The sequence below is a fragment of the Dermacentor albipictus genome, chromosome 2 (assembly GCF_038994185.2).
Source record: "Dermacentor albipictus isolate Rhodes 1998 colony chromosome 2, USDA_Dalb.pri_finalv2, whole genome shotgun sequence".
NCBI lineage: Eukaryota > Metazoa > Arthropoda > Arachnida > Ixodida > Ixodidae > Dermacentor > Dermacentor albipictus.
In genome coordinates this window covers 78683812-78695383 of record NC_091822.1, presented here as the reverse complement: position 1 = coordinate 78695383, position 11572 = coordinate 78683812, and the positions used below count along the sequence as shown (strand labels likewise).

At 44.9% G+C, this 11572-nt stretch overlaps 1 long non-coding RNA gene across 1 annotated transcript; it reads right to left on the bottom strand.

Moving 5' to 3' along the window:
• Positions 1-1422: 1422 nt before the first annotated feature.
• Positions 1423-10834, bottom strand: LOC135918800 (uncharacterized). Its single transcript, XR_010569775.2, has 2 exons — positions 10701-10834; positions 1423-5204 (listed from the first exon to the last, which is right to left on the bottom strand). It is a non-coding gene; the product is annotated as an uncharacterized lncRNA (long non-coding RNA).
• Between the last annotated feature and the right edge of the window lie 738 nt (positions 10835-11572).

The window sequence follows — 11572 nt, the reverse complement described above, 5'->3', positions numbered from 1 at the left end:
GCTGCGAGATGGCAACGCCCGAAGCAGAAGCAAAATGGCGTCCCCCCCGGCAACTTCGCTCACCGCAGCTTGCAATACGCGAACCTATTTCTACGCAGAGGAAACTACTGCTTTCCTTGCCATCATATCTGAATGAAATATTGGTGAGCTGTTAGAGAGACGGAACGCTGCATTCCCAAGCATTTCACACAAGCGTCAGGCTCTCGGCAGTCGGTACAGCTGGCCCTCAGCCAGCAACATGCACACGGCCCACTACCGCAAACCAGTTACACAGGAATTCGGCTGCACTTCCCTTATGTGAGACCATGGGGCGCTACGTTCGCGCGAGAATTAATGCGCTACATGTAAACAGCATCCCATCGCCTTTCCCAAATGTGCTTGTAAATGCAATGCGCCGCTGTCTCTTTCATGTAAACGGGGCTAGTGGGTAACGCGTGCATGAAACATTGCTAACGAAAGTGGTTGCTGCCCGGATCAAAAGTCCTCGGGCGGGAATTACGCCTGCAAGCTCCAACGACAATCCTCGTTCAAACGCTCTTAATCGCTTCAAGTCTTCTGCTTCTCGTTCTGTCTTGCTTGGATTTCAATAATCCCAAAGAAGCATGTTTTCAGTTTTCTACTTCTTACGTTACTATTTGAATCTTCAATGCAAAGGCCGTGGCTATTCCCTTGTGTTTCTTACTCTGGTTTGTAATATTTGTGGTCTAGTGCCTTGCATAGTCCTGAGATGCGTGAGCCGGTCAAGAGACAAGGCTAATTTTCGCAATCTAGGCTACAATAACAGTATTAGTATTCATTGTAACCATCAAGCGTAAGCCTACAAGGACTTCACCTAAAACAGGGAGCAGGATGAAAACGTTTTCTTCAAAATCTTACTTTTCTTGTGGATTTACTTCGCCATACCTGGCAAAACCATTGTTTCTCAGAGCTATTTAGGCACGACGAAACATACTTATAGTGTGAAAATTTCAATCGCCTCACGTTCCATAAGCCTAAGAACCGGTCTGTGCCATGTATTTAGGCATTTGGAAACACATTTATGGTATGAAAATTTCAAATCCCCTCACGTTCCATCAATCTAGGAAACGGTCTGCGCCATGTCAGTTTTCGCTTGATGAACCCCAGAACCAGATCAGTAGAAGATATCAGTCCAAAACATTTTATACCTCTGTGCGGCGCATAGTTTCTTTATAGTGTAGTATAGCATGTCATACAACTTATGTGAGCTATCATTGAAAAAAAAAAAAACCCTGGGAAAGTGTTAACGTGAAAGTCTATATGTTTGCTCCAGATATTTAAACAATATTATTTCATTTTCTGTGTCCCAAATAAACAAGTGGCTACTTTTCTGTGATGAGGTCATGAAATTATCCCTTTCTGATGAGTGTTGGGATTAAACATAAATCACACAAAGCCGAAAAATATCTTCTACGAAAACTTTATTGCTCGCGGTCCTTACATAAAACATCGTTCACGAAGCCGTGAGCAAATCACCATGCTGTTGCATATAAATACAGCCACGGAAGTAATCTCCAGTGAACGTGATCACCATGCAGTTACAATTGCGTAAAATAGTACAGTGATGAAATATTTCCTATGCAGTAATTATTCATATTCGCCTAAAGAAAATAGTTGTCATGTTTACGGCTCTGTTTAAAATATTTATCGCTAAAGCTTGGTCTGCGAGAGCGTACTTTGGGTCATGTCACTGCCTCCACTGTCACTCGTAAACGTCGACGCACTATTTTCCGAGGCCCCTACTTGGCTTGAAGTCACACCTCGGCTGATGCCAGAAGAAAGACCCGAATTTCCGTTGCCACTGCCATATGAGGTGTATTCGTACTTGGTCGTGCTCGTGCTACTCACAGGAGTTGTCAAAATGCTGCCAGTTGGAGAAGTAGCGGCACCGGGGGTGGTTCCGCCGATGGAACGAGTCCTGGACACAAACATGCTTGAGCCCTGGCTTACTGCCCCCGAGTTGGCTATTGTGCTACCACCTGCGCTTGCAGGCTGCCGAGCTAGGAGGACGCTTCCATCGGGAGCATGGAGGAAATATTGTGAACTGCTTGCTCCCATCATAGGTAAACCACTTAGGCCAGAAGAACCCACAAGTCCGATGGATGGAGTGCTAGGAGCGTACGAAGTGAAGCCGAAAGCTCCGTGCTGGACGCCTGTTGGGCTATTAGTACCGATAGACAGGCCCGGTACAATCGCTGACACGCCTGGATGATGACGCCACACCTTTAGCTGCCAACGTGTTCCAGGTGCTTCATGGCCTTCAACGACGTAGTGCGGGTGCCCGCCTATTGGAGAACCTCCTATTAGATATGGATGCGAAGAGGTTGCGGCTGATAGAAAGCCAGTAGAGACCGGAATGGTCGTTGTGTAGGATCCAGTAGTGAGGGGTACCGTTAACCCTGTTTGCCCGAGAGTGTTCCCCAAAAGGCCATTGGATGAAGAAACAAACTGGCCATTAACGAATACTCCTGGAGTGGAAGTTACTCGAGTGCCACTGGTGAACAGTGGATTAAAAGAAGTGGTGCCATAAAAAGGAACTTGTATACCACTTGACATACCTGGCATATTTTTTAGTCCTAGTAGTGGAGGTGACGACAATGATTGGGCTCTCTGCTCCGTAACTTGGAACCCTGATGTAGCAGGTGTAATAGAAGACGCTAGCATTGGCTGTTCACTGTTCATAAAAGCACTTGATGTTAAATGAGTTTCTGAGCTTGGATGACGTGACAAGGCTGAAGCATATATGCGTGGTTGAGCTACTGTTTTTGTTACCACTGTTTCTTTCGTCCCCACTGTTGTTTTTCGTGGTCCACCTGCTTGGTGCAAGGCTTCAGTAATTTCTTTTATGAAGCTCGGAGTTACTTCTGATGCCGGTTGGTTTTCTGGGAAGAAGTGACTAATAGCCCCTGAATTGACGAAGGGAAGATGCGACTTCGTAGTGCTTAGTGGATCCTGCGATCCCAGCAATAGCTGGGTAAGTGCGTTGTATGCACTACTTTCACTTGGTTGACGGTACCCGTGCAGGAGTGTTCTGCTATTTGCGGAAAGCCCAATTGATTCGGGACTTATTCCGGTTAGTCGAGCTAAATATTGCGCGGCAATATCGTTTGGATTGCTTATCGCATTTCGAAGCAACGATATCATACTTGTGGCCCCACCTGGCGCACCTTCGTTGGAATCCACGCTGTCTATTGACGAACCAAATATTCCGGCTGGTCGTCTGGGAAATAATATCTGCTTTAGCATATTGTTAGATAATGGCGATCTGGGTTTCTTACTTAACAATTTCAACAGCAGGGGCAGGTGTGTCCCACCAGATTTCAGTAATCTGCCAAGCACAGTTTTTGTTTCAGGAGTAGTCCTTAAAAGGGCGTGCAATGGATTGTTTGTGTCGCTTAACAGTGAAGACAGTCGTCCTTCGTGCAGTGCCACATCGCTTTTGCGCACCAACTGTCCATCAGGTGTTAGTGTGTACTGGCGAGGATGTGTCAAAAAGTCCGAGATTAAGAAGTCGGAGTGCCTAGCATTAGTATATGTATTGCTGATACTTGACAAAGGATCACTCACTGGCAAAAACGTCCCGTCTGGTGACTGAGCGAAACGCACACCCGTTTTTCCGCTGTTAACTCCAATGAGAGCACTCAGCATGCTTCTATCTAAAAAACTTCCACCGTAACCAGGCAAACCTGCGTATGATGAGCTTGAAGAAATGTCATAAGGACCGAAAGAAGATCCAGGGTATATTCCTGACCCTGAACCGTATGGAGGAGAAGGTACTAGAGGATTACCAGAGTTGTATGGCCATGAACTTCCTGGAAATGAACCACTGGGATAAACAGGCCATGAGCTTCCATAAGGCATACCATACGGACCACCGTAAAGGCTGCCGTAAGGAGCACCAAACATTCCCGCGTAAGGACTGCTCGAAGGGAATCCGTAGGGGTCACCTCCTAGAAGTGAGAGCAAACTACTCCGTTGCCCTGGCTGATTTAACGATGATGAGTCACTTTGGAGTAGAAGACGCTCTAAGGGAGACTCTCGTAGCAGAGATGAGGTTTCACTGGTGAGTACATTGGTGAGCAACTTGCTTGTGTTAGATCCCTGGGAAATTTTACTGCTCGACAAAAGATTTTTTAACGCTTTGATGATTGTGAGCCTTCGAATAACATCAGTCATTCTTGTAGATCCTGAATACCCATACATTTCGCTACCCACTGGACGAAGAGGCACAGTGTTAAGAATTTTGTTTAAAGATTCTGGGAGGACTGGCAGCTTCGGGTTAGGGTAGCCAAGTTTAGAGTACAAGATATCGGGATCGACCGCTTGAATGTACGGAGGGAAAATTCCAGTTCTGCGACCGAGAACCCATTTCCACTTTCGGCCAAGTCCTGTAGTATATCCTGGCACTTCGACCTCTACACCGCTTCCTGTAACACCAACTGTGGGGGCGCCATGTTGGGGCATTTCAGTACCAGAATGCAACACGTTCAATCCAGTACTAATTGTCGAAGCACTGTTTGTAGTTCCGGAAGTAAGCACAGAGGAACCAGGGGCTTTGCCCATACTAACAGGTGCTCCCTGTGAAGGGAAATGCGGTAAGACTGATGGGACGTTTCCGCCACCTATAATAGAGCCGCCGGCAGTTGTGCTTCCATGTGCACCTAAATTTGTCGGTACTCCAGGGCCAGCAGGAAATCCAGGAAGAGTAGCTATGCCACCGGTGCCGAGCGTAGGTGGAGTAACGCTTGTGCCAACATTCAGACCACCTGGTTGAGCGCTGGAACCACCGGCGTGGCCAACTAAGTTGACGGTTGTAGTAACCTTCGTTTTAGTCAACGTTGTGGCACCACCTTTATCCACACTGAGTGTTCCTGCTCCTCCGACTGCAACGCCAGGTCGTTGAGGTTGACCAACAGGCGATATAAAGCCGCCATTCGTGTTTCCGCCCGATGGAAGGTTTGGGCGGATGGAAAACGGGTCAATGTCGACGGGTAAGGTTTTGGTAGCAGTGCCTATCATGTTCGTCGTGCCGCCACCGCTGCCTGAAGTCTCCACGGCTGTTTTTACGGCATTGACCGTATCTTCACCGCCATCAGTATGCGAAACTGTATTTATACGCTGTACAGTCGTCTTGGTGGATCCATCATCGGTAGCATCGAAGGAACTTGTGGTGTGCACAGTTCCCACTGAAAAAAAAGAATGCTATTCAGGAAGGCACTGGATGACCACAGATGCTTTGGCTCATTTTCACTAAGGCATTAGGAAGAATAGCCTGCCACCTGGACACAAAAATACAAGTGATCTTGGAAGTTGCGATTTGCCACCAAGGCGCACGGTAGATGTGCTCAAAATAGCCGTCTTTTATTGTGCGTGAAGTATGAGGCTTGCTTGCTGCATCCCAATGCATTTTTCTGTCTCGAAATATGACAGACACCAAAACACATTCAAGAATGGTATTTCTACATTTGCATTTGAATTGCTTTTACCTTATGCATAACTGCGGGTGCTTTCCCTTGGTGAGATGCATAGAAAGGACAGCGGACAGTTTTCGCATGATTACACCTCAACTACACTTTATTTCTAAGTGTGTGGAACTTATCGTGGTAAAAGCTTGTAATTCATAAAGATACTGCACTGAAAGTGTTTCTTTAGAAAAAAACATTGCACAAAGCAATGCATACATCTGGTCAGAAATTTCCTAGTCATATCTCGCAAAACTTCTTTGCATTGAAATACGCCATGGCTCCTGTTGTACCAGTTATCATACTTCCGCATGTCGCTGCATGAATACAAAATGCGATTTTAAGGCTTTCACTCACATTACTAATTGAACAACGGATACAGTAAGAAAGCTGACTCCTACTGGCTAGGGGAACTCAAGGAAAGCTGATAGCACGAATTCTTGCCAATTATGACACACGAGATACTCACTGTCATCTGTTGAACGCAACATATATTTATTTCTTTTTGGACATATGTAGGAAACTCAGGGTATACAGGACACTCTAGCGAGCTACATATTGATGAGTAGACTCACTGCACTCTAATGGATAAGAATAATATGTTAATTTTTGCCACACCGATAGAGGTCATCGTTGTACATAATGACATAACATATTGTTAGGTGCGTTGCCAGAGATTAGGCCAGCGACGTTAGGTCAGAATGTATCCGCCGAAGTATCAAGAAGTTCTCCAGTCAGCATAAATAAAATTGCTTATATTACCTGATAAGAATACGAACGTATAATGCTAATTGTCGGTCAATAAAGCGCACCAGCTTCATTCACATTGACCAATAATTTGGGCAACGTTAAACGGTCACCTATAAAAGTGGAACGGGATAGATTTCTATGATCTCTGACGGCTTATCGTGCTTTCGCGCTTCCCGGCAATCATAGGTTTCTTGGGGATGCGCGCAGCCGAGCACGATAGTGTTGTTGCAAGGAACTGAGTGGGCCGCGCCACTCAGAAAATGGGTTGTTGTTGGAGTTTCCGCACAACAGAATTATGTTTTCTGGTGCATTCAACTTAAACTCCGACGCTGTCATGTATGTAGGTTGTGCTTAGATTGTACTTTACCATTTTTCTCACATATATTACTTAGAGGAATGCAATTAGTTCAGTAATGCCTCTGCACCACGCGGAGGGCCTCCGTGGTTGTGGTTCGGAAAGGTTTTTCGACGAGCGACGTCCGACGCCAGCATCGGATTTTTTGTGACACGGGGCAGTTGATGCTATCGTGTTAATATATAAAGTAATTGCTTGTGTTTGTGCTTCGCTGTAGAGCATCTGCAATATCACCTTAGTCAGAATGAAGTTTGATATTTCAGCACCACGGAATAGTTGCATTTCGCAATTAGAAATGATGTGACGGCACTCAATATTTTACATGCACCCCGAATATGATTTGATTAGTGGACGTTACAGCGCAGTCATGCACACGAATGACTTATGTGTATGTGCCATACCGGTAGAGGTCATAGCTGTTCATAATGATATTGCATATTGTTAGCTGCGTCGCCAGAGTTTAGGACAGATACGTTAGATAGGTGTATCCACCGAAGTATACCGAAGATATGCCGTTGGCATAAATACAGTGACATATGATATCCGATGAGAACAGGTGTGTATGACATTAATTGCGTCAGTTAGTGTTCTGAAAGGGGCCCTTGTGCAGTTATTGAATACACGTGCACTTATTTTTAACCTCAGTCACTAATTGCAGACCAGTGACCGGATCACAATATGTTCGTCACAAAGCACAATGATAGCGTGATCAAATCACTCCATTCTCAATAAATAAAGAAAAATGACCTGTTGTCATGTGTGCTATAAAAAATCTTTGAATCAGTCATTATGATGAAGTCATTGAAAGAGAAATTTTCAAGAAATCTCAACCTATGGACTCACGCTACCTAAAATAAAAGATTCAAAAACAAAGGTTATTTTGTAATTACTACAAAAACTAACTAACTTTAGAAATGATGGTGCTTTTATTGCGTACATTATCCACAGACATGAGGAAAGAAAGTATTTTAATAAACAGCTCCTTCATCATTGATCACGTGATGTTTTCATAACAAATATTCAACAGTTTCTACACACTTTGACGCTCATTCCAGATGCCCCACAGACAATGCTGCGAAATCCTACATCGAGTATAGAGAGTATACAGACGAATCAACAGCCAAATTGTCGAGTTTCTGCGACTGGATGAGGCACTACAGCATTTATTGTAGGCCTTAGGCGCCGTCCGCATGAACAGTGGGTGTTTGAAATTATAGAGGCTATGCACCACCTCACCACATCACCTCAAAGGGTATGAAATAATTTTTCAATGACTACCAATGCACTAAGGTGTCATTGGTAATGAGCGTGCCGATCAAGCTGCTCGTTCAAATAATTAAGATAAAGCTGCTCGTTCAGCCTTACTATACCAATCCCGCTGTCTACGACAGATGCTGCAAGGATGCTCCGCCTCCTTGCATGCCAACGCACTAAATCAGAGTGGAATCAACCACGTAATAGGCATGCCCGACACGCCTTGTATCCAACATTAAGCCTCCGACTTCCAACCAGACATCCCCGAAGGCACGCTACCCTTTAGCATAGGCTATGGTTGGACGTCGCGTTTACCAATGCCTTCGCGTTGCACACAGGGATGGCCCATATCGCAGCCTGCGGCGATTGCGGCGACGCGGAAAGAATTCATGTTCTTTGCGAGTGCCCGCACTACAGTGTGCAGAAACAATCCTCTTGAAAGGAAGAGTTTTGAAACATCCACGCAGCCTAACATCACATCAGAAAGCCGTGCAAGCGCTACTGCCCATCTTGAGATCAAGCGGTCTGTGTGAACGTCTGTGATTAGAACGCCTTTTCTGCTAACTATTTTTTCCCTTTTCTTCTCTTCTTTTCTTCGTGTTTCTTTTTTTTCTCCCTCTTTGTTGTCTTTACAAACTCTATAAGCCCCACCCCAGTGCAGGTTAGCAAACCGGAAACCCGCCTCTGGTCATCCTCTCTGACTTTGCTCTTTCTCTCTCTTTTTATTAATCTCAGGGGGCTAAGAGGGCATTTTGTGCGAAACAACAAACTTGCCAAATTTGAGGGTGCCCAGGCGGTGTGCGCCAAGTCAATGTTCGCGCACGTTATATGGTAACACTTAAGCCATGATTGCCGCCAAATTGCTACTTGATGTATAAGGCGTCTCCGGTGGTGAAGTGGAGAAACATTTTTATTTCCTACCCTGACTTTTGGATTTTACCACAAGCCTCATTTAAGTTATTTCAACGGGGTGTCGCCTTATATATCAGCTGCTAATTGTCATCAAATCTTAGCGCCTGATCATGTCATACTTTTTCAGCCGCCTGTCGATTCCTGCCTACCATTGGGGCCAGCACAATACCACGCGCATTAAGTGTTGCGCTGTTTCATAGAGCATCGGTTAGAATAAACATTTGGGGTCGCACGCAGAAAATAATTTCTACCGCTAAGAATACAGCATCTGCCACGGCGGCGGCATTTCGATGGCGGCGAAATCCGAAAACACCCGTGTACTTAGATTAAGGTGCACGTTCAAGAACCCCAGGCGGTCGAAATTTCCGGAGTCCTCCACTACGGCACGCGTCATAGTCAGAAAGTGGTTTTGGCAAGTAAAACCCCATAATTTAATTTTTAAGAACACAGCATTATTGTGAATGTGGCGCGCTCTGCTCATGAAGTGGAAAGACAACTACTTTTTCTTCTTCTCTGCTTCCCAGCTTTATTATCTTAATTATAGCTTCGATTAAGTTGTTTCACCTGGGTGCCTATTTATGGATAAACTGAAGCATCAAAGAGCATGGCACAAGCCTATACCAGGAGTTATAGGCGCTACTGCGCTGATAAGGTGCTGTGTTATCCACTGTGGTTTTGTACACCCACTTTCAGAGGGGGAACGGAGGCGGATTTTTTTTCTATTCGGCGGACGTCCGAAAGACTACGGTTGTGTTGAATAAAGGTTATCGCTGTGAAAATAAAACATAATGTGTGTTTCAGCAAACAACACACTCGAGGAATGGGTGCAGTTAAACAAATAACATTCAAGTAGGCGTAACACAACATTAGGCTTGCAGTTTTTGTGTACACTCGCGTCACAGTTTAAAGAATTTTTTCGCGTTTAAGGCTAACGAGTAGGCTAAGTTGGCTAAGGAGCATGCATATTTCGGCGAGCTTGGAGACCTAGGTAATACAGGGATGCAGGAGAACACAAATGACGGGGAGTATCTACGTGAATAGTTCTTCTCGTTCAATGGATTAAATAATAATTGCAACATGAAAATAATTAGCTGTGTTTTATTAGCTCAGTTGTTAACCACTGCATCGCTGTTGTGTTTGGTAATTTTTCATGGTCCTCAATATATCCCCTTTAGAGCAGAAGTCCGGAGGGACATACGCTTTGGGCACTATTATTAGTTATTGTAGTGAAATATTGGAAATTGGTGTCTTTACGGCAGCTCCTAATTTAAAAATTGGGGATTGAATGGTATACAGCTCTTCTTTTGAGTTCTCCTCTAACACAGATATAGCGAATGTTACGCAGGTTTCTGTAATGGGCATAGTACTTCCCGCGGCTTTCTACTACGCGCCCTATAAATCACACTCCACCAAGCCTTGGCAACCTTGGGCGACATGCAAAGCATTTTCTTAGAGGTGCTTAGAAGCGTCATGAAGCCTTTTGATATTCAAGCAAGGCGTTTCTAGGCATTATCCACACAGTTTAGTAATTGACGTTCCTGCGCCTGTGAGAGAAATTTTCTCGCAATAATTCTGTTATTTTTTTTCTATGTTTCGGCAATGGTAATGCCGCCATACTGCAGTTATTCGGCGTAAGTGCTGACGTCACATCGAAGCAACCAGCTAACCTGACTTTTCTGCAGAAGCCTCAGTCGAGTGTGCATGCGCTTTCTGTTTTTCGTTATCATCTATTTCACCTTGAATATGGCTAAATATGTATTGAAATTATCTAAACACATACACGTTATCCGTAGGCGAAGAAATGCTTTCCAAATTACGGTAGCGTCGTTGAGCGTTTTCCATTCACACCGCAGAAGTATAGAGTAATATCAAGAGTACGAATCGTACTTCTATGCCTACAAATAGCTTGTACCTCATATTAACCAATTTTCCAATTGAATGAAACTCACCCAACACTGCCAGAAACACTAGGCACCACTGGATGGAAGCCATGACCTGACTAGGTCTACTGCCTCCCTTCTGACTGCGCCAAAACGCGAGCGCCAGCCCTTATGGGTCGCTGTTACTTGCACGCGCCATGCAGGCAAAGACTGGCCTTGCAGATCTCCGCCTACAATTTTGGGCTCGTATTGTCCTTCATCTTCGAAGAAAAAACAAGATCCGAAATGCGCCTTGTCTTGTGACAGAGTGCGCATTGCCTTCACATTTTGTCATAGAACAAAGAAATAATTTCCAGAAAGATTTCACCAAGCTGCCGTTGCCTGCGTAAAAGTTTGCATGCATTGTCTTTCATCCCTTTGTCTTTTACGAAATAAGTAACCCATCTTCTAACGGCTATGGTACGTCAGCGTCAATCCTATGCACCATGCCGCAGTTTGTCGTCCTGAGGCGAGGCTCGCAAAATGTCAGCTTCTAGGTCTTCTACCCTCTGCAGGGAACTACTAACATTAACCTACACTTGACATTGACCTGCGGCTTAACACTAACCTACAGGTACATCACGATGATACTAACTACAGAAGAGACAGATCCACCATACGTCACTATGACGCATGTCTTGTTCTCCCACCACTACGATTACAAAACGTGGGGGAATACCTCACGGGAGGTGCGAGTAGCAGACATGACAATGAGCCTGTCGTTTACTGAGAAAAGCCAGAATTTTTTCTGCAGCATTAATATGTTTGAAGCCTATAACAACTCAGTCACATGACCTGCCCGAGGTAACCATTCTGGCACGTTAAACTTTTAGTTCTGTGACATCCAATTCCGACTTTATTCTAAACTCAACGTAGGGGAACGCATTCTTTCCAAGCGATCT